Source organism: Pseudoliparis swirei, chromosome 2 (genome assembly GCF_029220125.1).
Source record: "Pseudoliparis swirei isolate HS2019 ecotype Mariana Trench chromosome 2, NWPU_hadal_v1, whole genome shotgun sequence".
NCBI lineage: Eukaryota > Metazoa > Chordata > Actinopteri > Perciformes > Liparidae > Pseudoliparis > Pseudoliparis swirei.
In genome coordinates, this window is record NC_079389.1 from 4,176,084 (window position 1) to 4,198,637 (window position 22,554).

The window sequence follows — 22,554 nt, forward strand, 5'->3', positions numbered from 1 at the left end:
TGGGGGGGTGGGGGGGTGATATGAAATAAACGTTATTTTCCGGCAAAAAGCTTTTTAACGAGAGCCAACCGTGGATACAGTGACTGACCTACTTGGGATTTTGTTTTTGGAATCCTTAAGACGTGGATATATAATTTAAAGTGATGTGATGAAGACACTTGTCCTGGCGCGAAGTCGTCTTTTTGCTTTCCTCAAGGGAATTATTGATAGTTTTCATGATCGAATATTCTCCCTGCTGTTTCATTCTGACATAAATCAAGTAATACGTTTTATATATATATATCAAGTTTGCATATGGTCCATAGGGACTAGTCACGACCAAAGTTTTGGGAAAGACACAATTGTTCCCACAAAAATGTTATACATTTTAATTGCCTGTAAAATAATTGTGCACAATATACAGGCAGTGTCCCAATGATAAGAACAAACCTACGCCCTTGATACATATATATATTTCTATATATTTATGTATACACATATATATATTTATGTATTTAACCATATATACATACATATGTATACATATATTTATGAATTTATATATATATATATTTATACATTTATAGATATAAAAATATATATGTATAAATAAATATATAGAAATATATATAGAAATATATATATTTATAAATATAAATATATATATATATAAATTCAAATATATATATATATATACAAATTAAAATAAACTGAATTGAATATATAAATATAGATATATTTACAAATATAAATATAGATATGTATAAATAAATATATGGTGTTTAGTCACTGCCAGATATAGGCACAGCCTCTTCTGGGCATGTTATTGACCTTTCAGTGGCATTTCAGACACCCCATGCTTCAGTTAACACAAAGTGATCCGATAAAACACGGTGGCTCAGTGGTTAGCACTGTCGCCTCACAGCAAGAAGGCCCTGGGTTCGAATCCCGGTCGTTACAGGTCCTTTCTGTGTGGAGTTTGCATGTTCTCCTCGTGTCTGCGTGGGTTTCCTCTGGGTACTCTGGTTTCCCCCACCATCATAAAGACATGCAGCGCAGCCTCACCCCGGTTCATATGGATGTGAATGAATGTTGGTGGTGGGGGAGGGGCCGTAGGCGCTGATTGGCTGCCACGCTTCTGTCAGTCTGCCCCAGGGCAGCTGTGGCTACTGATGTAGCTTACCACCACCGGGATGACTGTGTATGTATGACTACTGGATTCTGGACTGTAAAGTGACTTCGGGTATTTAGAGAAGCGCTATATAAAATTGAATGTTATTATTATAAAACATTTTTCCTTTCCATTCTGCTCCACGGTCAATTTATGTGAATTGTGCGGGTGAGTTGCTGCTTCAGTGACAGCTGTACAAGGGATAAAAGACACGGCTCCGGGTACTGATGCCTGTACCTAAACACAGGAGCTGATCACGGGGAGCAGGATGGACAGACTGTACAGTCATGCCAGGAAAGTCAGATACTAATAGTCACGACCCTCTCAAAATAATTGTTTTTCATTATCCCTCAAAGTGGCGACGTGTCTGATATCCTTTGACATTCAAAACACGTACTTCCTGTGTCTCGTCCTGGAAAATGAACCGATGAGGTAAATATAACACAAGTGCACGAGGATTTTAAGAGCAGCTAAAAGTTTAAAAGTTTTGCTGCAGTGTCATTTTTGAAAATGTTTTAATATTTCTGAATTGTCTTTCAAATTCTACACAAAGTCTGAAAATTGAAAATGATACAGTAGCCGTGTTTTATAACAGATACAGACAACTTCCCTTTAAACCGTCACTTCCTTAATGCACAATGTGTTTCACACATTGGGGAACTCGAGTATTGTTTGGAGAACCTGAAGGCACCAGAAGAGGAACTACAGAACAGGAACACTCCTCTTCACGCCGTATGGCTTAATAGTGCCTTAAAGAACCATTTCTTAAGGTTCTTTAAGACACCTTTATTGGTTCTTTGGAGAACTCTTTAAGGAAATGGTTCTTTAAAGAACCCTGGTTTGAAAGGTTTTTTGTGGAACCAGAAATGCTGCCTTAAAGAACTATTGTTTAAGGTTCTTTGAGATACCTTCAAAAAATAGTTCCTCTAGGTTCTTTGAAGAACTATGTCAGGTTCTTTGTGGAACAAGAAATAGTGCCTTAAAGAATCTTTTTTTAAGGTTCTTTGAGACACCTTTATAGGTTCATCGAAGAACTCTTTAAGGACATGGTTCTTTAAAGAACTGTAGTTTGAAAGGTACTTTGGGGAACCAGAAATGATGCCTTGAAGAACCATTTTTAAGGGTTCTTTGAGACATCTCGATAGGTTCTTTGAAGAACTCTTTAAGGACATGGTTCTTTAAAGAACCATAGTTTGAAAGGTTCTTTGTGGAACCAGAAATGTTTCTTTTATTGCAGATGGCACCTTCATTTGTCTGTATGTATTAGCCTTAAGTTTTAGGATAAGAAATACTGTCTTACTTCCGTTAGCCAGCTAGCGCTAAGCTAACGAACGTTAATGAGCATTGGGTCTCAATTACTGTGCAAGAATCCGACTTAGCGATCAGCGGAAACTTTACTGATTGGACCAAATCCAGCTAATAGATCATTATAATACCTTTGGCTGAACATTGTGTTGAAATAACTTTCTTTGCCGGCTGTTTGTGCCACTGTCTTACACCCGGCGTTTGACATTTCCCAAAATGCTATAGTGCAGAACCCTCCGAGCCCCTCACTGCCTTCCAGCGGGGCAGCAGTGCAGCACATGACATTTAGGCCACTTAAAGTGAAGCTATTTAAACATGTTTTAGACATTGTGTGTCTACTTCATTCACCCACATGTCTTCTAATGAATATGGTTGTGAAAGGGCAGCCCCCCCCCCCACACACACCACCTATATTTCTATATGCGGTGCCTCCCGCGTCCCATCCACCCCCCACTATGCATTATTCAAGTTGCGGGTCGAAAGAGAGGGAGAGAGAAAGGCATAGAGAGAGAGAGTTAGAGAGAGACATAAAGAGGCATAGAGAGAGAGAGAGAGAGAGACATAAAGAGGCATAGAGAGAGAGAGAGAGAGAGAGAGAGAGAGAGAGAGAGAGAGAGAGAGAGAGACGGGAGTTGCTTGGTGACGTCATCAAACTTCTCTCCGGCAGCTGTAGAGGAGCTGAGGTCTGAGGAGGAGGAGGAGACGAGGAGGAGGAGATGAGGGAATGAGGCTGCTGCATGTGGAGCTGGAGACCGCGCAGCGCCGAGCACTGTGGGATCTCTTTTCTTTTCTTTTCTACTCCGGGACTGTTTTTTCGGGACCTCTCCTCGTTTCGGGTGTAAGTAAAAAGGCGGTTTCATTAATGTTGTCCCCCCCCCCACCCGTAACCTTTTCACGCTCCTCTTGGCCGTGAGACACCGAGGTTCCCTCTCGGGCTGTGAGACGTGTTGCAAGCCACCTAAAAGTTGACATTGCTGCGGTTGGACTTCTTATGGCGTGTGTTGTTTTTTGTGTGTATCTCGTCAAGGAATGTGCCCCCACTGTGTGTGCGTCCGTATTAAACACACACTCCGGACCTAACGGGGAAACTTTTGTCGCGCAGGTCCGCGCAGGTTCTTTCTCTTTCCTCTCTTTCGTGTTTCTGTTCCTCGTTCCGACCCGATACCCGCGGCTCGCTCCTCGGGGGGACCCGCTGGTGTTGGACCGGTGGCTGTGTGACGGGGTGTCTGTGTGCACGGTGTGTGCGGCGTTTGCTTTTGAAGTGTTGCGCCTGTTCGTTGCACTGTTGTTCATGATGAAAGCGTGCGCGCACACACACACACACACACACACACACACACACACGATGAGACCTGTCGACTCCAGTTAAGTTGCTGTAACTCGACCACATCTATTATTGGGGGTTGTGAGCAAATATCTTTATTGAGAGAGTTTTACTCATATTTGCTGTGAGTGTGTGTGTATCTCTGTCTCTGTGTGTGTGTCTTTGCGTGTGTTTGTGTGATGGAGACTGAGGCTTCGGGAATGTTAAAAGCATTGCTGTCATTATAAAAGGTATGGAGGTGGTGGTGGTGGTGATTGAGTGTGTATGGAGGGGGGGGGGGTGACTGTCAGCCTCCAGAATGGACAAGGATCCATTAAATGTGATGCACCTTTCAGCTCCACTCAGACATCTTGTTTTTTTTTCTCCATCAGAAACCTCACAGCTACCGACACTATGTGTGTGCGTGGCCTTGTGTGCTGTGAGCTATTAATAACTCAAGTCATGTATATATTTATATTTATTCATGCAAACGTTGGCTTTGTGTGTGGCACTTCTGTTTTTCTTCTTTTTCTTCTTCTGTTCCACGGTTCTCATCATTTTATCCTCTTTGTTGTGAAAGAGGTGTGTGTGTATGTGTGGGGGGGGGGGCTTGTTGTAAGTCAGCATTATGATGCATTGTTTCACAACCTGCCCGGGCGCCATTGGATCGGGGTGTGATGGCGTGACACGCGTTGGACGAGGAGCTCCGGGGGTGTTCTTTGCAGCAGGTGGCGGTAATTGAATTGCCGCTCTCTCTCTCTCTCTCTCTCTCTCTCTCGTGATTTACGCTCTGAATACATCGGGCGGTGGATTAACCTCGAGGTTTTCTGCACGTAGCGATTCAGAACGGTGTTGTTGTGTTTTCTTCTTCTCATTTTTCACGGCAGTGGAGCGGAGGTGATGCTGTGAATCTTGATTCCCAGCGGAGTTGAGTAAAGGTCATTTAAATGTAATGGAACAAGTACTCGTACAGCATTGGAGGACTTTGAAATATACCAGAAGTGTATATATAATATATATATATATATATATATATTCTGCTGTCGTTCCATGTCCAAATGCTACCAATCCAGGTGCATGGAAACTTAAACAAGTACCTCCTGACTGTCCAAAATAGTAGTAATCGTGCATTTCTGGCAATGTTGGAAAAGTTGGGAATGCTTTGAGAAGCTGCACAAAAACAATGTAAATACAATATTTCTTCAGTACTTCAACAGGCGTTGCTATTTTTATTTTCGCAGTAGATCTGGAACGAGCGTGTTCCATATTGTTTGTTTTCAGCCATCATATCATTTTTGGTTTGTCACGTTTTTTTTAACTCTCTTACTACGAAAAAGAATGATCCAAAATAAATAAAAATATAATGTATATATGTATATATATATACATATATATATTAGTCCTGCGAAAAATAACGCGTTAACGCGTTATGATTAAATTACAGGATTAATTAGTTAATTTTTTAAAACGCATTTAACGCATGCGCAGAATGAGCTTCCAATCCGTCTGTTGTTGGTCGTCTCCACAGCAGCATGTCATTTCTGTCTCTACGTGTCGCGTTAACACGACTCCGATCTCCGTCTCGCGCGCCGCAGAGCTCCGATGCCGGCGTGTGCGCGCACATCAGGACGAAAAAAAGTAACTTGCACCCCCCCCCACCCCACTGAGTCTCAGTGTTATAGAGTGTAAGAGCCATTTAGAGACTTGATTGTGCCTTTGGGATTGTCCAAAGAGTACAAACAACATTTTCAATTTAATGTCGCCCCTGGCGGTTTGCTAACAGGAAGTAGAGAAAGCTTTGGATGATGTAAACCGGAAGTAGAGGGTTGCCTTGGTTGATGTAAACAGGAAGTAGAGGGTTGCCTTGGTTGATGTAAACAGGAAGTAGAGGGTTGCCTTGGTTGATGTAAACAGGAAGTAGAGGGTTGCCTTGAATGATGTTAATAGGAAGTAGAGGGTTGCCTTGGATCATGTAAACAGGAAGTAGATGGTTGCCTTGGATCATGTAAACAGGAAGTAGAGGGTTGCCTTGGATGATGTTAACAGGAAGTAGAGGGTTGCCTTGGATCATGTAAACAGGAAATAGAGGGTTGCCTTGGGTGATGTAAACAGGAAGTAGAGGGTTGCCTTGGGTGATGTAAACAGGAAGTAGAGGGTTGCCTTGAATGATGTTAATAGGAAGTAGAGGGTTGCCTTGGATCATGTAAACAGGATGTAGATGGTTGCCTTGGATCATGTAAACAGGAAGTAGAGGGTTGCCTTGGATGATGTTAATAGGAAGTAGAGGGTTGCCTTGGATCATGTAAACAGGAAGTAGATGGTTGCCTTGGATCATGTAAACAGGAAGTAGAGGGTTGCCTTGGATGATGTTAACAGGAAGTAGAGGGTTGCCTTGGATCATGTAAACAGGAAATAGAGGGTTGCCTTGGGTGATGTAAACAGGAAGTAAAAGGTTTGCAATGGGTGATGTAAACAGGAAGTAGAGGGTTGCCTTGGGTGATGTAAACAGGAAGTAGAGGGTTGCCTTGGATGATGTAAACAGGAAGTATAAAAAGGAAGGGGGGGAGTAGTCGGCATGCAACGGGGTCAGGGAGTCAAATAGATCTGAAGATCAATCTAGCATACTTCACATACAGTCCTTCACAATAAGATGTGCTTCAAAATAAAATGTCTTATTCAGGTTAAAAAACAGCTGTTTTGACGATCTCTACGCCTCCCAAAATCAATACATTTCATTGAGTCATCCCATAGTTATGATAACCATAACACATCTTACAGTCAGTAGTACCGGGAGGGGGGTTTGGGGGGAGGAGTCAGCATGCAACGGGGTCAGGGGGTCAAATCCATCAGGAGATTACAGACGCCGGCATTGAGCTTTTACCGGGAGCAGGATTTAAGGCAATCGATCCCCCGCTGAGCCGAGTGGCTCAGACCGCGACACGTCTCTCTCTTTCTCTTTCTTTCTCTCTCTCCCTCTCTTTCTTTCTCTCTCTCTCTCTCTCTCTCTCTTGTCGACGGAGGGACACGAGATGACGGCTCCAACGCCGCCGCCGCTCGCTTGCAGAGCTCTGCGGCTTAACATTTACCGCAGGAGTGGTTCGGCCACTAATCCGTCGGCGACAGAAATGGGGGAAAAAAGGACGAGAGGAGATAACACCGAGTCTTCGTTGCCATCGTAGAGAACTGAGCAAAGATCGGTGAACGCTACGATCGGAAAATATTGTTACGATTCGTTCACTAAATTGCGAATTGAATCGGCAGAATAATTGACTAATGTTAAGAAAAGGTCATTTTTAATATTATAACCGTAAATGTACAGTAATAACTAGACCTGTCAATGTTACTACTTTGTTGTATATACTATATACCTGGTGGTCATCTTTTCCATTGCGCACAGTGCCATAGAAATCACCCCGCAGTGTTTCAATCATACCTTCTCTGGTTCTGGTCTTCAGATCTACTGGTTCTGGTCTTCAGGTCTACTGGTTCTGGTCTTCAGGTCTACTGGTTCTGGTCTTCAGGTCTACTGGTTTCTCTTTAGCCGTTGGTGAAGCAGTTAATTTCCCACTTGGTATGTCTAACAGTAATTTTTTTTGTTGCGCAATATTTCGTAGGTCTCACTTTCTTTCTTCTCTCTGGTAGCATGACATCACCTGAAGGATCCTATTGGCTAACCACTCATCTAAAGTCATTCCCCCCAAAATATCAAAGTTTGCAGAAACATGTTAGTAACTGTGAAGCTGAACTGACTAACGGTCGCCCAAAATCTCCCGTAATTGATATTTTCAGTGTGCACTGATATGGAACGCTCAGATACATGTAAACAGCCGTCGGACATTTCGGCTGATTAAAGAACACCTCGTGACTCACTCTCAACCAATCAGAATGCTTGATGATTGAAGTATAAATACTAGGGCTGTCAGCGTTAACGCGTTAATCTATGTGATTAATTTGGCCGCGATTAACGCACTAAAATATTTTAACGCAATTAACGCAACTTTGTTTACTTCCGGTGTTCGTTGGAAGTTTTTGCACTCCTCTGAGTGTCAAACAGCGGCAATGCAGTTTGACACTGATTCCGTTTTTAAAACTATGAGTTCTCCGCGAAAATATGGAGCAGAAATAAATGTAAACTCCTGGATGAATAAATCGGGTTTCCTCCTCCGCCTCCTTCCTCCCGTCTGCTCCTCCGATCCACAGAGGAACGGAGGGGCGACGTGTCGGGTGACGCGGCGCGGAAAGAACTCGTCACACGAAACCTTCAACGTGATTGGTCAATCCGTTTGTCTGTCAACGTTTTGCGAAAATAACAACCAATGAACACTCAGTAAATCACAAAGGACCTCCCACCTCACAGGTGAGGCTCATTAGCAACCTGTCAGTCAGAAGCCAGAGAACACGGCACCATGACAACTGAGCCTCATTGAATAGAGCTGAGATTGTTCTGGAATGTTTGATGTAGAACACGGGGGTATGTGTCATATGCAAACGCCTTTAAAAGGTGAATTTACATTTGTTTGTAGAATGGAGAACATGTGCCCAGACTCCAGAGGGTTAACGTGACATATTTGAATGTCAGTCAGTCACCAAGGCCACTGGTTCTGCTGTTGTTCAATGTTAAAGATGACAGGACCAATGGGGTCTCAAATACACTTTGTTTTACTAATCTGGATGTTTCACTGAAGAAACAATTTATCATACACAATATGAAATACCTCGCTGGCACTTTATAGGTAGGAGCCTCTTTGAAAACACAGCTCTGTGTGAAGTTTTTTCTTTAAAAAAAAGAAGAAAAAAACCCTTTTAATCGCGATTAATGAATTTCAAAATGTGCGATTAATTAGTTACTTTTTTTAAATCGATTGACAGCCCTAATATATATCTATACAGAGAATGTGTGTATATATAGATATATATATATATACATATATATATACAGAGTGTGTGTATATACTGTATATATACATATATATATATACAGAGTGTGTATATACAGGACTGTCTCAGAAAATTAGAATATTGTGATGAAGTTCTTTATTTTCTGTAATGCAATTAAAAAAACAAAAATGTCATGCATTCTGGATTCATTTCTTTATTTTCTGTAATGCAATTAAAAACAAAATGTCATGCATTCTGGATTCATTACAAATCAACTGAAATATTGCAAGCCTTTTATTCTTTTAATATTGCTGATTATGGCTTACAGCTTAAGAAAACTCTAAAATCCTATCTCATAAAATTTTAATATTTCCTCAGACCAAGTAAAAAAAGATTTATAACAGCTGAGTGTTTGTCAAGGCTCAGGAAACCCTTGCAGGTGTTTCGAGTTAATTAGACAATTCAAGTGATTTGTTTAATACCCTACTAGTATACTTTTTCATGATATTCTAATATTTAGAGATAGGATATTTGAGTTTTCTTAAGCTGTAAGCCATAATCAGCAATAAATCAGAATAAAAGGCTTGCAATATTTCAGTTGATTTGTAATGAATCCAGAATGCATGACATTTTTGTTTTTTTAATTGCATTACAGAAAATAAAGAACTTCATCACAATATTCTAATTTTCTGAGACAGTCCTGTATATACATATATATATGTATGTATTTATATACAGTGTATATATATATGTGGATATATATAAATGTATATATATAGAGTATATATATATGTGGATATGTATGTATATATATATATGGGTATATATATATATATGTATATGTATATATATATATATTTATATATAACGAGGCCCATGAGGATAACGAAACCTCATTGGCTTGTTCGTATCCAGTCCCGATCCTCTTGGAGCGGCGCTGAGCTTCAACTCCGTGAAGTCTTTTTATTCAGAGATTGTGATTATCAAAGTCACATCACCACATCCCACCTGCACATGTTGGTGGTTTTAGTTTTGGGAGGAAACCGTCGACATCACTCACCGGTACCAGCCGCCCTGACCTCCAGAAGGGTTTAGCGACACTTCATCTCTCCCGAGTGAGATCACACAGTGACTGATGACATCATTACCCGTTCGCTCCGCGCTCGCCGTCCCCCACTGTCAGCGAGAAGAAAGAAAAGAAGAAGGGAACAAAACTCCATTAATGACGAGTTTGTCTGTTTGTTGTCAGATGGCCTCTTCGCTCCCTCTGTCGGGAAACATCTCGACTGCGACTTACCTCAACATCAAATGTGAGCAGGGGGATTGTTTTACATTATTACTGGCTCCAAGACAATTGACTTCCGTGTCTCGGTGGTTTTAATGTCAACGCCTCTCGACCTCTCAAGAGGTCATTGGTCAAGCTACGGAACAGCTCCCAAGCCACGCCTGACCCCGTGTTCAGGGTTCATACACATTTTGACCAATGGAGTTTCATGACTTTTCCATGACTTTAAACGAAATTTCCATAACCAAACATTTAGTCAAATCTCGGTGTACACAGTACATGATAGTGGATTATCCCTGAGGTACTGTTGCTATGGCCACCAAACTTTTCAGTCACTCGCAAGGCGGGAAAAAAAAATGTGCCTGCTTATAATTTAAGCGTCTATCTTTTAAAACATATACTTTTTTCAAACTCAGCCTAGATGAACATGTGAATATAACAAATTTCCATGACTTTTCCTAAACCTTTATGATTTCATTTTTTTAAAGGACTTTTTCCAGGCCTGGAAATAACCATATTAAAATACCAAGACTTTTCCAGGTTTTCCATGACCAAAAGAACCCTGCGGGTTTCTTTTGGCTAATGGATCTTTTTGTTTGTTTAAACGAATGTTTTGATGGGCCTTTTTTCTCCAAATACCTCACTGTATGTAGAGATGTAGAGGATGTTTCAGATGCGGTTGCGCTTGAAGGTCCATTATCCATTATGTAGAATTTGACCACATTAATATCAGGCGGACAATCTCCATGACGACCAGGAGAAGCAGCTCAAATAGGAACAAGGGGACTTAGTGCAGTTCAGCTGACCTTACTTTGTTTTTATTCAGGGTTAATCTGCCAATCCTTTGGCTTCTTAATTAATTAATCATTACTCACGTACTGACGGATGCAATCATTTTTTATTTATTTTTTACAATTTGCCCGAAACCACCAGCGCACCCTTGATTATGTACAGGGTGTCCGCGGGGCATTAAAAAGTCTTAAAAAGTCTTAAATTGCTTTTCCTAAAAATAAGGCCTTAAAAAGTCTTAAATTGTCTTAAATTCAGATTGGATTGGTCTTAAATTTTTTGGGTGTCATGTCATTACGATTATGAGGCAATCTGTTCCGCCACGTCCGTATTTTGCTCCGGTCGCTCTGCGGTGTCTCTGGTGTCACCGGGGCCACGCCCCTTCTCTGAAAGGGGCCCCGCGTATTCGGTCCCATCCCCTACAACGTGAAGCATCGGCTAGTTTAGAAAACATGGGGGATGCAAGTTCAACAACGGCTTGAAAAGAACGAGTGTTTCTGGTCACGGTCGGTGAAATGCTTCTGAAGCTGCGTTATGTGTCGCGAGACTTTCCAGCGGTGGAATCTCACGTGCAGAGCAAGAAGCACAGAGACTAGCGAAGGCCACCAGCAGCCCGCGGGGCTAGCTGCTGCTCCGCCGCGAGCTGCTGCTCCGCCGCCAGCAACGACGTCAACGCTACAATGCTGGAGGTCACCGGAGGAAATCCAGCGACGTGCAACAAAGCTCATCACCGAAGACCAACAGGGCGGCGCGTTCTTCATTCTGTTCCACGAGACTCTGGACCAGACCACCGCGAGCAGACAGCTGGACTTCATGTGCGCTATTGGTGAAATGACCACGTCCAGTCAGGATCCTATGGAGCTCATGGGCCATGACACCGCCCAGGACCTACTTCAGCACCTCAAAGTAAGTCTAACATAAATATATGTATTAACTATCCTCTTGTATATGAGTATGTGTTTCATATAGTTAAGCTTTACTCATGTGTCAAGTTAATAACAGCTATGCATAGGCGCACTACACATTAATTAGACTAATTAACAATAGTTTTAGAATGGTAGTAGAGTGGTGTTTACCTGTCAATATGTCTACATAGTGTTCACTAGGCTCAAGGGATGGCTCACGTTGCTTAATTTGTAAAAATAGTTTTCATTCATATTTATCCAGTCTGACATTAAAGTGGTGGTGTCATGAAGAGATGTGTTGACTGTTGTTTGGCTAATGTCTGCCTTTTCTTTCTTTTTTCCAGGAGAATGGACCAAATGTCAACTGGAAGTTTTTGTATTCATACAGTTTGAAAAGGATTGTTTTCCTAGTATATTCACAAAAGCTCAGGAGTAGACATGAACCTATGCACAAACATCCATCACATAGAGACATGAGAACTCACTCACTCACACACACACACACACACACACACACACACACACACACACACACACACACACACACACACACACACACACACACACATACATTCTATTATGTAAATGTATTTGCATTTTAAAAGCAGCTGGAAATGTTATTTATGTTATTTTATAGATTTTTTTGTTCAAAAGGAACTATGTTGCACGTATTTTAAAAATATATTTACTTGATTTTATAGACATTTGTTCATGGGACCTAAATGTTCTGAAAATGTTGTATTAATAAATATAATTTACAACAGCAATGACATTTGTGTTATCCTTTTGCATTACACCATACTGTTAATTTTGAACAGACATCAGTGTGTTTACTTTGAATTAATTAATTTAGATAAATGTATATTTCCTTCGTACGTTAGGTCTTAAATTTTATTTAGACGTGGTCTTAAAAAGTCTTAAAAAGTCTTAAATTTCACTGGTTTATTCCTGTAGACACCCTGTATGTAGATGATGCTGTTTTCAGCCGGAGACATTGATAAACAATTATTTTAATAGGGAACAAAATGTAATTACTTTCCCACGTTTCATTATCTCTCCTTCCTCGTGATTTAATTTTCTTCGAACGGCCGAGGCGAATAAACTGCTGCAAGATAATCGAGAAAAAACCCCAAATCTTTCTGAAAGGCTTGCTTTGGGGCATCAAGCACTTTTCCATCATACATCCTAGTCCTCGATTGCATTTTATTTGTTTTGTGTTATTCTGTTTGTACTATTTTTTTTAACTGTTTGTTTCACGTCATTTTTTGCACATTTTTATGTATTACATGTCGTCCCTTCTGTGGACCTTTTATTTAACCAGGTGAATCCCATAGAGATTAAAAATCTCATTTTTTGAGGGTGACCTGGACAAGACGGGCAGCAACATATGAAACACATAATTGCAATAAAAAAGATAGTACAAAAGTTAAGAGACAGTGACATAACAGAGTGAAATTGGCGGCCGCTAAGGCGTCAGCTAATGGGGCTCAAGTTACTTAACTAAACTTTGACCGGGCGAAGCCATTCATCCGGCGCACGTTATGCACATCGCCATATTCCTGCAATCATGGCAGATACAACGAGGAACCTAGTTTGGGGTCTCCTAAATTTGCCAATTTGGATGATGAAAAGAAAGATAAGACCTTTTGACATCCGGAAAGAAAAATGGCTTCCACCGTGTCTGGGTTCGGGGTCCGATATATTCACGTATGTGTGTATTACATTTTGACCTTTTTATTGGACCCAGGAAGACGCTAAGGCGTCAGCCAATGGGGATCCAGTAATAAACTAAACTTTGACTGGGCGAAGCCATTCATCCGACGCACAATCCTACGAAAATCTTGGCGGATACGCCGAGGAACCGAGTTTGGGGTCTCCTAAACTTGCCAATTCAGACGGTTAAAAGAACGCTAAGACCTTTTGACATCCGGAAAGAAAAATGTCTTCCCCCGTCTCCGGGTTCGGTGTTCAAATATATATATTCAAGTTTGTGTGTATTACATGTCCTTTTTCTGGAACTTTGGAAGACTGGCGGCCACTAAGGCGTCAGCCAATGGGGATCCAGTTCATAAAGTAATAAACTAAACTTTCATTGGACGAAGCCATTCATCCGACGTACGTTCCGACGTAAATCTCGGCGGATACGCCGAGGAACCTAGTTTGGGGTCTCCTAAACTTGCAGTCGATTAAAAGAACGCTAAGACCTTTTGACATCCGGAAAGAAAAATGCCTTTCAACGTCTCCGGGATCGGGGTCCGATATATACGAATCTCGTTAGTAAATCACAACTGAGACGAGGGAAGCCGATAACGGAGACAAACAAGCCACAGGCGACGAGAATCCTCCCATCAGCCTCATTACCTCGTTGCCTTCACGTAGTGAATCCAGACTTCCTGTGATCGAAGGCAGATCGCAGCGGCTGATTTGATTAAATGCGGCCGGCGTCCTTTGGCTCTGTGTGCCGGCTGCTGTTTCTGCCTCCCTCTGTTCTACTTCCACTCTGAATTCATTGACGGCATTTATAATGCCCACATGCCCCGAAAAACCTGACGGGGATTCACGCATTTCTCAGACGTTTAGGTATTAGCGCGACTGCAGAATGCCGATGAGGATCGCTATAGGTATGGTTATACATTCGGATTAATGAAAGTCTCTCTGCAATCTTAATTTCCTGTTGGATGTGGCCTCTGCCCTTTTTGTAAGGGCACTAATGGGATGAGAAACACTGCTTCTCACAATTAGCGCTCGAAGATATCAAGATTCTAGGGAACTTTTGCGAGACACGGGGACGGATGCTTAGTCGGTTATGAGGGTTTTCATGTTTTTTTAAATCACTGGATATCTTCTCTCGCTGTGAGACGTTCACATGAGATGATCTTTCAGTGTGTAGTGGAGATACAACTTTGGTCCAGAAAGGATTTCAAAAGTCCAAATCCACAGGGGGTCAGGTGGAGGGGGACAAGTTAGCCGCGTATTGTTGGCTCGCTCGGGAGTACATTCGTATTCCTGCAGCTCTGTGGCAGCTTATTGGATGGCTCGCAGAAAGCCAAAACTTCACTTGTTCACTTTAAGCAAACATTCAATGACAAAGAAAAAACGCTCGCTACCGGCTGGAATACAATGCGGTGCCATGGAAGTCATTGAAACCTCGTCAAACAAAGACAGCTGTGAGTCTTTGTGCAGCACCTTTACACATACAAAACAGTCACATGGTGACTTTTGGCTTTGTAGTGCGCTGATTAATTTGGCGTGTCATCATTTTCTGTTTTCATGAACACTGAACTCACTGGCATTTGTTTTTTTGGGAAATTAACATTGTTTTAATCAGGGTCCATACGGTCATGGAAAACCTGGAAAAGTCAGGGAATTTTAAAATGGTTATTTCCAGGCCTGGAAAAGTCATCGAAATTTCATGTTAATTTACACTGAGCTTTTCAATAATGAATATGCTCTTAAAAGAATGATGCTCAAAATATAAGCCGACATACGCCCTCATGCAAGTGAACGCACATTTACTGAAAAGACAAATGTTTATTCTTTTCATCAAACTATTGTCTCTCATTCATTTGTGTCATTTAAGGTGTTACTGAATGCTTTGTAATTCTCATTGTTAGTTTAAATACTACGTTTAATCACTTTTTCATGTCTGCAACGAGATTTGAAAAAAATGGAAATTTGTTTAAAAGTCCTGGAAATCCATCGGTCAACGTGTGTGAACCCTGTTTCATAGAGTAGACATTTTAACGGCGCGATGGATCATTTTGAATAAGTTGCTTCCACTAGGCTCTCAACATGGCGGCCGCACCGTTAATACGTTGGCTCCTCTTTGTCGCCTGTCAAAGTGTGTGGACACATTCTGCTCTGATGCACAGAGGGAAAAAGGGAATAAAAAAGGGTGAAGGGCGCATAATGAATCTGTCACGCCATCATTACCCTCGACCGCGGAGAGATTTGCATATCCGCATTTCATCCGACGTAAATCTTGACGGAATTTTAACGCCGCTGGCGTTCTAATTTTGGGGTTCAGGCTCCAGTGCTTCGCAGCTGGCATTGTTTTAATTCATTTTTATCCTCTTTTCCGGTAATGAATTGTTGGGAATTATGCGTGTTTTATTGCTATTGTTTTGCACTTTGGTCGGGGGGCGGATTCCTCTGCATATCTCGTCCTCGCAGGCCTCGGTGGGTCTTTATGTGTCGTGGTTGTTTTTCGCCGAGGCTGCAAGTCCGTGGGGTAAACACTCCTCCTCCAGTACGTGATTTATTTTCTCCTTCTACACTATCAGCCCGCAAGCGTCCGCCATTAAAGATCGTTCGCATTGAAAGTAATTAGATTTATTTGGGCTCGTTATGCCGCCGCCTCCCCTTGTGCAAACACAGTGGGGATGTCGTTGTTGATGTTGTTGTTTGTGGACGACAACCGAAAGCTTCTTCATCACGATGGCGGGTACGGACTCAGGGAAGTTGCTTTTTTTTGACATTATTGGGAGAAATAGATTTTAAATTTCCAAGAATGAACCCGTGTCATCTGTTGCATGTCTCAAAAGCCAACAAGCACAAATATACAACAAAAAAAGGGGTGGAGCCATATTGTTGAGCATCACAACCCCGTGGGAGAGGACTGCTGTGTTTCCCTATCTGCCTTTGTTAGCATCGTTAGCATCCTCAAGAGTCTAGCCAACAATAAGTCTTGTGTATATACAGGACTGTCTCAGAAAATTAGAATATTGTGATAAAGTTCTTTATTTTCTGTAATGCAATTTAAAAAAAAAAATGTCATGCATTCTGGATTCATTACAAATCAACTGAAATATTGCAAGCCTTTTATTCTTTTAATATTTAATAATTTTTTAATTGCATTACAGAAAATAAAGACCTTTATCACAATATTCTAATTTTCTGAGACAGTCCTGTATGAGATCTGTTAAAAAAACATGAAAGTCGTGTCCAGAATGAAGGAAAATTCTCTTAAAACAATAAACCACCTCAATATGTCTGTCATCCCGTGTCACTTGTGAGAATGTTAAATACTTTAGACATTGCTAACGCTTCGCATGTGATCACCTTAGTGAACGGATGCAACGTCAACACAACATGTGTGACGTTTGATTGTCGTGCATTAAACGTGTAAAGCAAATACAAATTTGGTTATGAAAAAAAAATATTTGAATTTTGCAATACATAAATAAATCAAGGAGTAGATATTACACGTCGATGATATCAACATCAACATAACAAAATGTATTTTCATGCAGTCACTTTCTTTTTTTAATTTTTCAGTTGTATGTCTTGGTACAGTGTATACAACACACAAAGAACAACAAATAACACCTTATTATAACACACACACACACACACACAAACACACACACACACACCACCTCACTGACAGGAGCAGCAATTGTCACAGATTGTTTTGGCCACCAGGTGGCCCCGCCAAAAACAAGCGTACACACACAGACGTTTTCCCTTCTCGTATTTTTCTGCATGTTTACAGACGCGGAGGGACACAAGCTCTCACGTGGCCTCGAGTTTGTTTCCTGTCGGCCCGTCGGACGTTTCTTGGCTACGTCCGGCTCGACCAGCTCGGTCGGTGGATTTCTTGGAAAGCTCGACTGGAAGCGTGGCCAAAAAAAAAAGAAAAAATGAGGCCACTGAGGAAAATCCAGTGTGTAATTGCAAGAACTGTCAGCAGCTCTTTGTGCACGAGCTGAGATACAAGACCTGTAGAGGGGGGGGGGGGACTGTTGACGCAAAGCCTGGCTGGACAGTCAAGTCCATTTTTATTGAAGTCGTATATCAGAAGTCGCAAACTTGGCTTTTTTACGATCTGTACAATCTGTAATGAGCAGTAAGAAGTCACCTGAGACGTCTACCATCAGACTCTATGTGCTCCCTGGTCACTACAAATCACATTTGCAGATTTTTTTGTCTGCTTAAAGACTTTTTCTTCAGGATTTTGCAATTTAAAAAAAAACTATTTTTAATCAAAAACCTGATCAATCAACTTTAATTTGTATTCCTTTCAGTTCCTTTTTCTCATCAGAGTCTATCCCGTATTATTCATAATGTGTATCACGTATGTTTTGTAAATATTTTCCTGCATCATGTTTTTAAATGTCTGTTTTCTGGTCTTCTGACCACTGAAAGCGCTTTAAACACGACGTGACATCATTCAGCCAATCACATGCTGGTGGGAGGAGCTACGGTTGCACCTGCGCATGGGCAGTAACTAAACATTCACACACATTCGCACACACGGTAGACGCACTACGGGAGTTACGGACACATCGACACGGGCTAGCGGAGCTAGGGGATCGAACCGCCGACCCTCTGAGTTAAAGGGCCCTGCATAACGCTTTTTTTATCCCATTGTAGAGGCTCTGCTTCATGTTTTCTTCATCCCTAATGCATCCTGAAGGGCTCTCGAAGGCACCTTATTATGTCGCATCTCCCACAGAGGAATCCAAGAGCGCATTTCTGTATTTATTTATTTATTTTTTAACATGGGGGTCAAACTACATGAACGTTTGCATTTTTGGACTCACACCGTATGACATATGGGTCACCGGACGACAAAAGACGCGAAACAGCAAAATGACATCAAGCGCATACAAACAAGAGCAGCTAACGCACAAATTGATCATTTTGGATCACACGCGAGTGATCCTGCTTTAACAATAAATAATGTATATCATTGTCATCAAACCCAAAAACCCTGCTTCGAAAAAAACTTCACACGCTTCTTACATTTTCATTTTCATTTCTTTCTTCTGTCCTTATCTTTTTTTTTTCTTTTTCTTTACACCGACGTCCGCGTGTCCATTTTGTTCTCCACGCGCCCACGGGCCTTTTCCTCTCTCTCCCTCTCGCCCGATCCCGTTCCATGCCCATCCTTCATGATGCCCCCCAGATAGGAGCAGCGTTTACGGTGGGGCTAGTGAGAGGGTGTGCTAACTGTGTGTGGACTGTGTGCGGTGATGCGGATGTCTGGTCGTGTTGATTTGGAGTCAATAATTATTTCATTTTAAATAAATTTTTTATTTTTATTTATGGATCATTTTTTATGCATGCAAAATAGGTTCATTCCACCAAAAAAAAATAAAAACCACCCACCACAAAACATCAGCACACCGCAATTCAAAAACCGCTGATCAGCAACACTGCCCGACAGTAACCCTGTCGTGCCCGACAGTACGCCCGTCGGCCCCGCTCCGCCTCTGAGCTGAGCCAGGCCAGCCAATAGACCTGCCTCCAACCTAGCAAATATACAACACTTGTTGCATGTATCGTTATCATTAAGGGAGGCAGGGGATAACTACATATGACACACTGGAGCAGAGGGAGGAGAGGGAGGGAGAGAAGAAGAGCTCGCTGTCGCTGTTGAGCGCAACTTACGAGGAAGAGGAGAGAATGATGCGTCAGCAGCTGGGAAAATCTAAATAATTTCCTCGGAACCTTTCCTTTGCTTCCTCCCTGTGAAACACAAAGTGAGCTTATCCTCTGGCCTTTAATCCACTCTGCTATTCATGTTTATAAAGTGCTCGGATAATGAAACACTTTCAGAAAAATATCCACGATGATGATCTCCATTTGTGGCCCAGAAACTATTCATTTCCTTTGCTAAAAGAGGAAGTGGAGAGGGGGGTGGGGGTGAAGCTACCTAAACAAATAACCACTAGCACCTTCATGTTGCTATGGTTTCGTTTGCTCATAATAAATACGTCTGAGCAGCTTTTAAACTCTACGTGGCACGAAATCCTTTGGGGATTCGATTCACCTCCGGTTCACGGAAACCTTCTTTGGGGCCATTTTGGTTGAAACTCATGATTCCCTGCGTGAAATTACTGAGCGTGTCGAGGTTTTAACGAGGGCCTCTTTTGAGAATGAAAAACAAATCCATTACCAGTGAAGAGTTGCTGGATTCCTTTTTGTCAAGAAGCAATTTGCCTTTTGATATAAGTCACCCTCATGTCAGCGCGTGAAGGACGGCGACCGCCTCGGGATGAAGAACGACGGCCGTGTAGATAGAACTCGTGAAAGTCCTAAAAGCGTAAAGGGATTTGTGTTCTTAAGTCTCGGAGAAGACACTTAAGACACCAGAAGATTTGAGAATTCTACTGAGAGCCTGTTGACACGTGAAATAGTCTTTTTTTAGAGTAAGTAAACATTTTTGAGAGTGAATTTATTTATTTTTTAAGACTGAAGTAAACATTTTTTGGGAGAGCCAAGGTTTTTGGTTTGGGAAAGAAATAACAACATTTGAGAGTGAAATTAATTTTTCTATAGCGCTTTCTTTGAGAGCAAAGTAAAGAAAATGTGATTGAAAAAATATCTAAACAATTTAGAGAGCGAAGGTCTTTTGTTTGTGAAAGAAGTCAAACATTTTGAGAGCGAATTTTATTTTGCCATTTATTTTTGCGAAGAGCGAAGTAAAACATATACATTTTTTATTGCGAAATTAAGACCCAAATCTACCTTCACACACATTGACCTGAAACGCATTCCTCGCCTTCGCCTGAATTTAATCGGGCGCCACCCACTTTGTGGAAAAGTGTCACACCGTCATCCTCTCGGTGTTCCCTGATTGGCCAATAAGAGAAGCAGGAAGCAGAGGAACACTCTGGTGCTACGAGCTCATGGCTCTCTACGCTGTGAGAAGCTGCTCCTTCCTCAAAGAGGCAAGGTTATCTAGAGCGTGATGAACACTGCATGTATCACATGAATTATGTATCTGTGGCCCACCCGCAGCGATGCCAAAGGCTGGCATCCAACATGTGCTATATATATACAGGTATATATCACTGATTCTTGAGATAAGGGACAATTCATGTCCTCCACTGAAATGCAAAGCTTGGCTTAAGAATTCCAAACATAAATTAATTGAAATAGACTTTAAAAGCTCAACATGAAAGACTTAACTACCCCAATGTACTTAGTTTTGTCTATATTTATATATTTTCATAGCAATTTGACCAAGTGCAAGCATTGCCCTAGAAAGTACATGCAAATTAACATGTCCTCTGCAAGAGGTCACAGGTTCTACTTGCAAAGAAAAGTCATAAAAAATGTAATAAATACATAAATATAAATATGAAATGAATTGCATGGCTTTATAAAATGTAACCGAATACCTAAAGCAAAATACCCATCAAATTATACATTAAAAATTGCCGCTCAAATTAGTGTCCTTAGTTCATGTCAACTCCGTCAGAATTTTTACAAATTAAAAAAATCTGGCATATTATGGTCTGAACTTTAACCCTGAGGACCCCTTGTACATGCTTCTCTTGATGGATGCAGCAGTACAGCACATGGTCTCGGAAGTTTAACATTTATATATATTTTTAGCAAACTAAGTTGATATAACTGTCGTCACAGGTTTATTATGTGAACTTTGTCATCCAAGAATGATTATTTTAAATAAGAATTGTGAAATAAATGGAGGTGTTTTTGGTGAGTTTATGTAGGCAGCTAGCAACTGGGAAAAATCTAAATGGCTCCAGTGTACGGGATACGATTCAGACAATAACAACTTTAATTTCGTCAACTCCGTCAGAATGGCTGTCTGACTGTTGACGTTCAAGCTGACGGAGTTGACAAATGCTCCAAAACAACATTATTTGATGCATAATAAACACAGATTGTGTTTATGATTTAATATTGGCATAATACTTATAATAAACTGACTGACTGGCAAAAAATACATGATCAACACGAATGTTAATTTATATTTATTGCTTTTAGGCAAGAAGTAGACACCCCTCCAGATAATCCACGAGAGCAGAGGATGGAGGAGCCAACTTCCAGTAGATGTGCTCAACTGAACCAGGATGTGTTTAGTTTAAAGTTAATCTTTTACTTTATTTTTAATATAGAGCTGGTGGTGTATTGTGTTAATTCTTGGTCATTAAAGATCTTTACCTTTCACCGTCCCCATTTTCTTGGCTTGTTTATGTTATGCGTGCCATTTCTCTAAATTGATGGTCTCGTAACACACAGAGGATTCTGGATCCTGCATCGTTCATTGACTTTGCTAATAAGTTTTAAGTTTGTCCTTAAACAGTTAAATGCACTTATAGTCCAAGCATAGAGGGACTGAAGACACATGCATGTCTCATGTGAGCTTTACGGCCTTGTTAACCTTGTTTGCTGTGATGTTACATCAGTCCGTCAACACTGTCAGTTTTGTCCCACCCTAAGATGTGGGTTTTTGTCTTTTAAAAAAAAAAAGCCTTTTACTTCTGTTTATTTTATAGAGTTAATTCACTAAAACATTGCATGGACTACATGCAGTCGTGTCTTAACTGCATATAACCACAGATTAAATATGTACAATTTTAAAAATCAATAACAAAATTAAGTTTTTTTTCCAACGGCGTTTTTCCTCAACTGTGTAAAATTTAAAGAAAGGGAATACAATGTTATTTTTATCACTTAACTGAGTCGGCACACTATTATTAGATATTTAAATAATTAAAAGTGTCACTGAATCATTTAAATAAAAATAAAATGATTTCTAATGCATCTGACGGAGTTGACAAATGTCAACACACAAATTGGATAAATGTCATTTTTTATAAAAAGTGATTTAATAAAAAACGTGTTCCTTTACAGGGTTTGTTAGATCAGACCTGTGTTTATAAGAACACCTATTCCAAATGAATGTGCTGCCCATTTTAGTTTTTTAGGTTTCAAAAGTAGTTTTGTCCCTTATCTCAAGAATCAGTGATATATATATATATATATTAGGGCTGTGAAACGATTAACATTTTTAATCGGGTTAATCACAGGTTTTTGTGGATTAATCATGATTAATCACATATTACCGATATTCTCGGTATATTTTGTGAGAACATAGAGATTTCTGACAAAAGACGGATATATACATTTATTCATTCTTCTATACAATGGTGCTGCAACTCAGCAGTTATTTAGCAGT

General features: G+C 40.8%; 1 protein-coding gene across 3 annotated transcripts in view; it reads left to right on the plus strand.

Moving 5' to 3' along the window:
• Positions 1-3,181: 3,181 nt before the first annotated feature.
• Positions 3,182-22,554, plus strand: part of gulp1a (GULP PTB domain containing engulfment adaptor 1a) — a 66,401-nt gene continuing 47,028 nt past the window's right edge. For 2 of the 3 annotated variants that reach the window (XM_056430862.1, XM_056430886.1), the window contains exon 1: positions 3,182-3,293. The gene's annotated coding sequence lies outside the window, so the exon portion shown is untranslated. Of the gene's footprint in view, positions 3,294-4,473; positions 4,493-22,554 lie in introns of those variants that run through there. The other variant, XM_056430870.1, reaches the window with a different exon arrangement.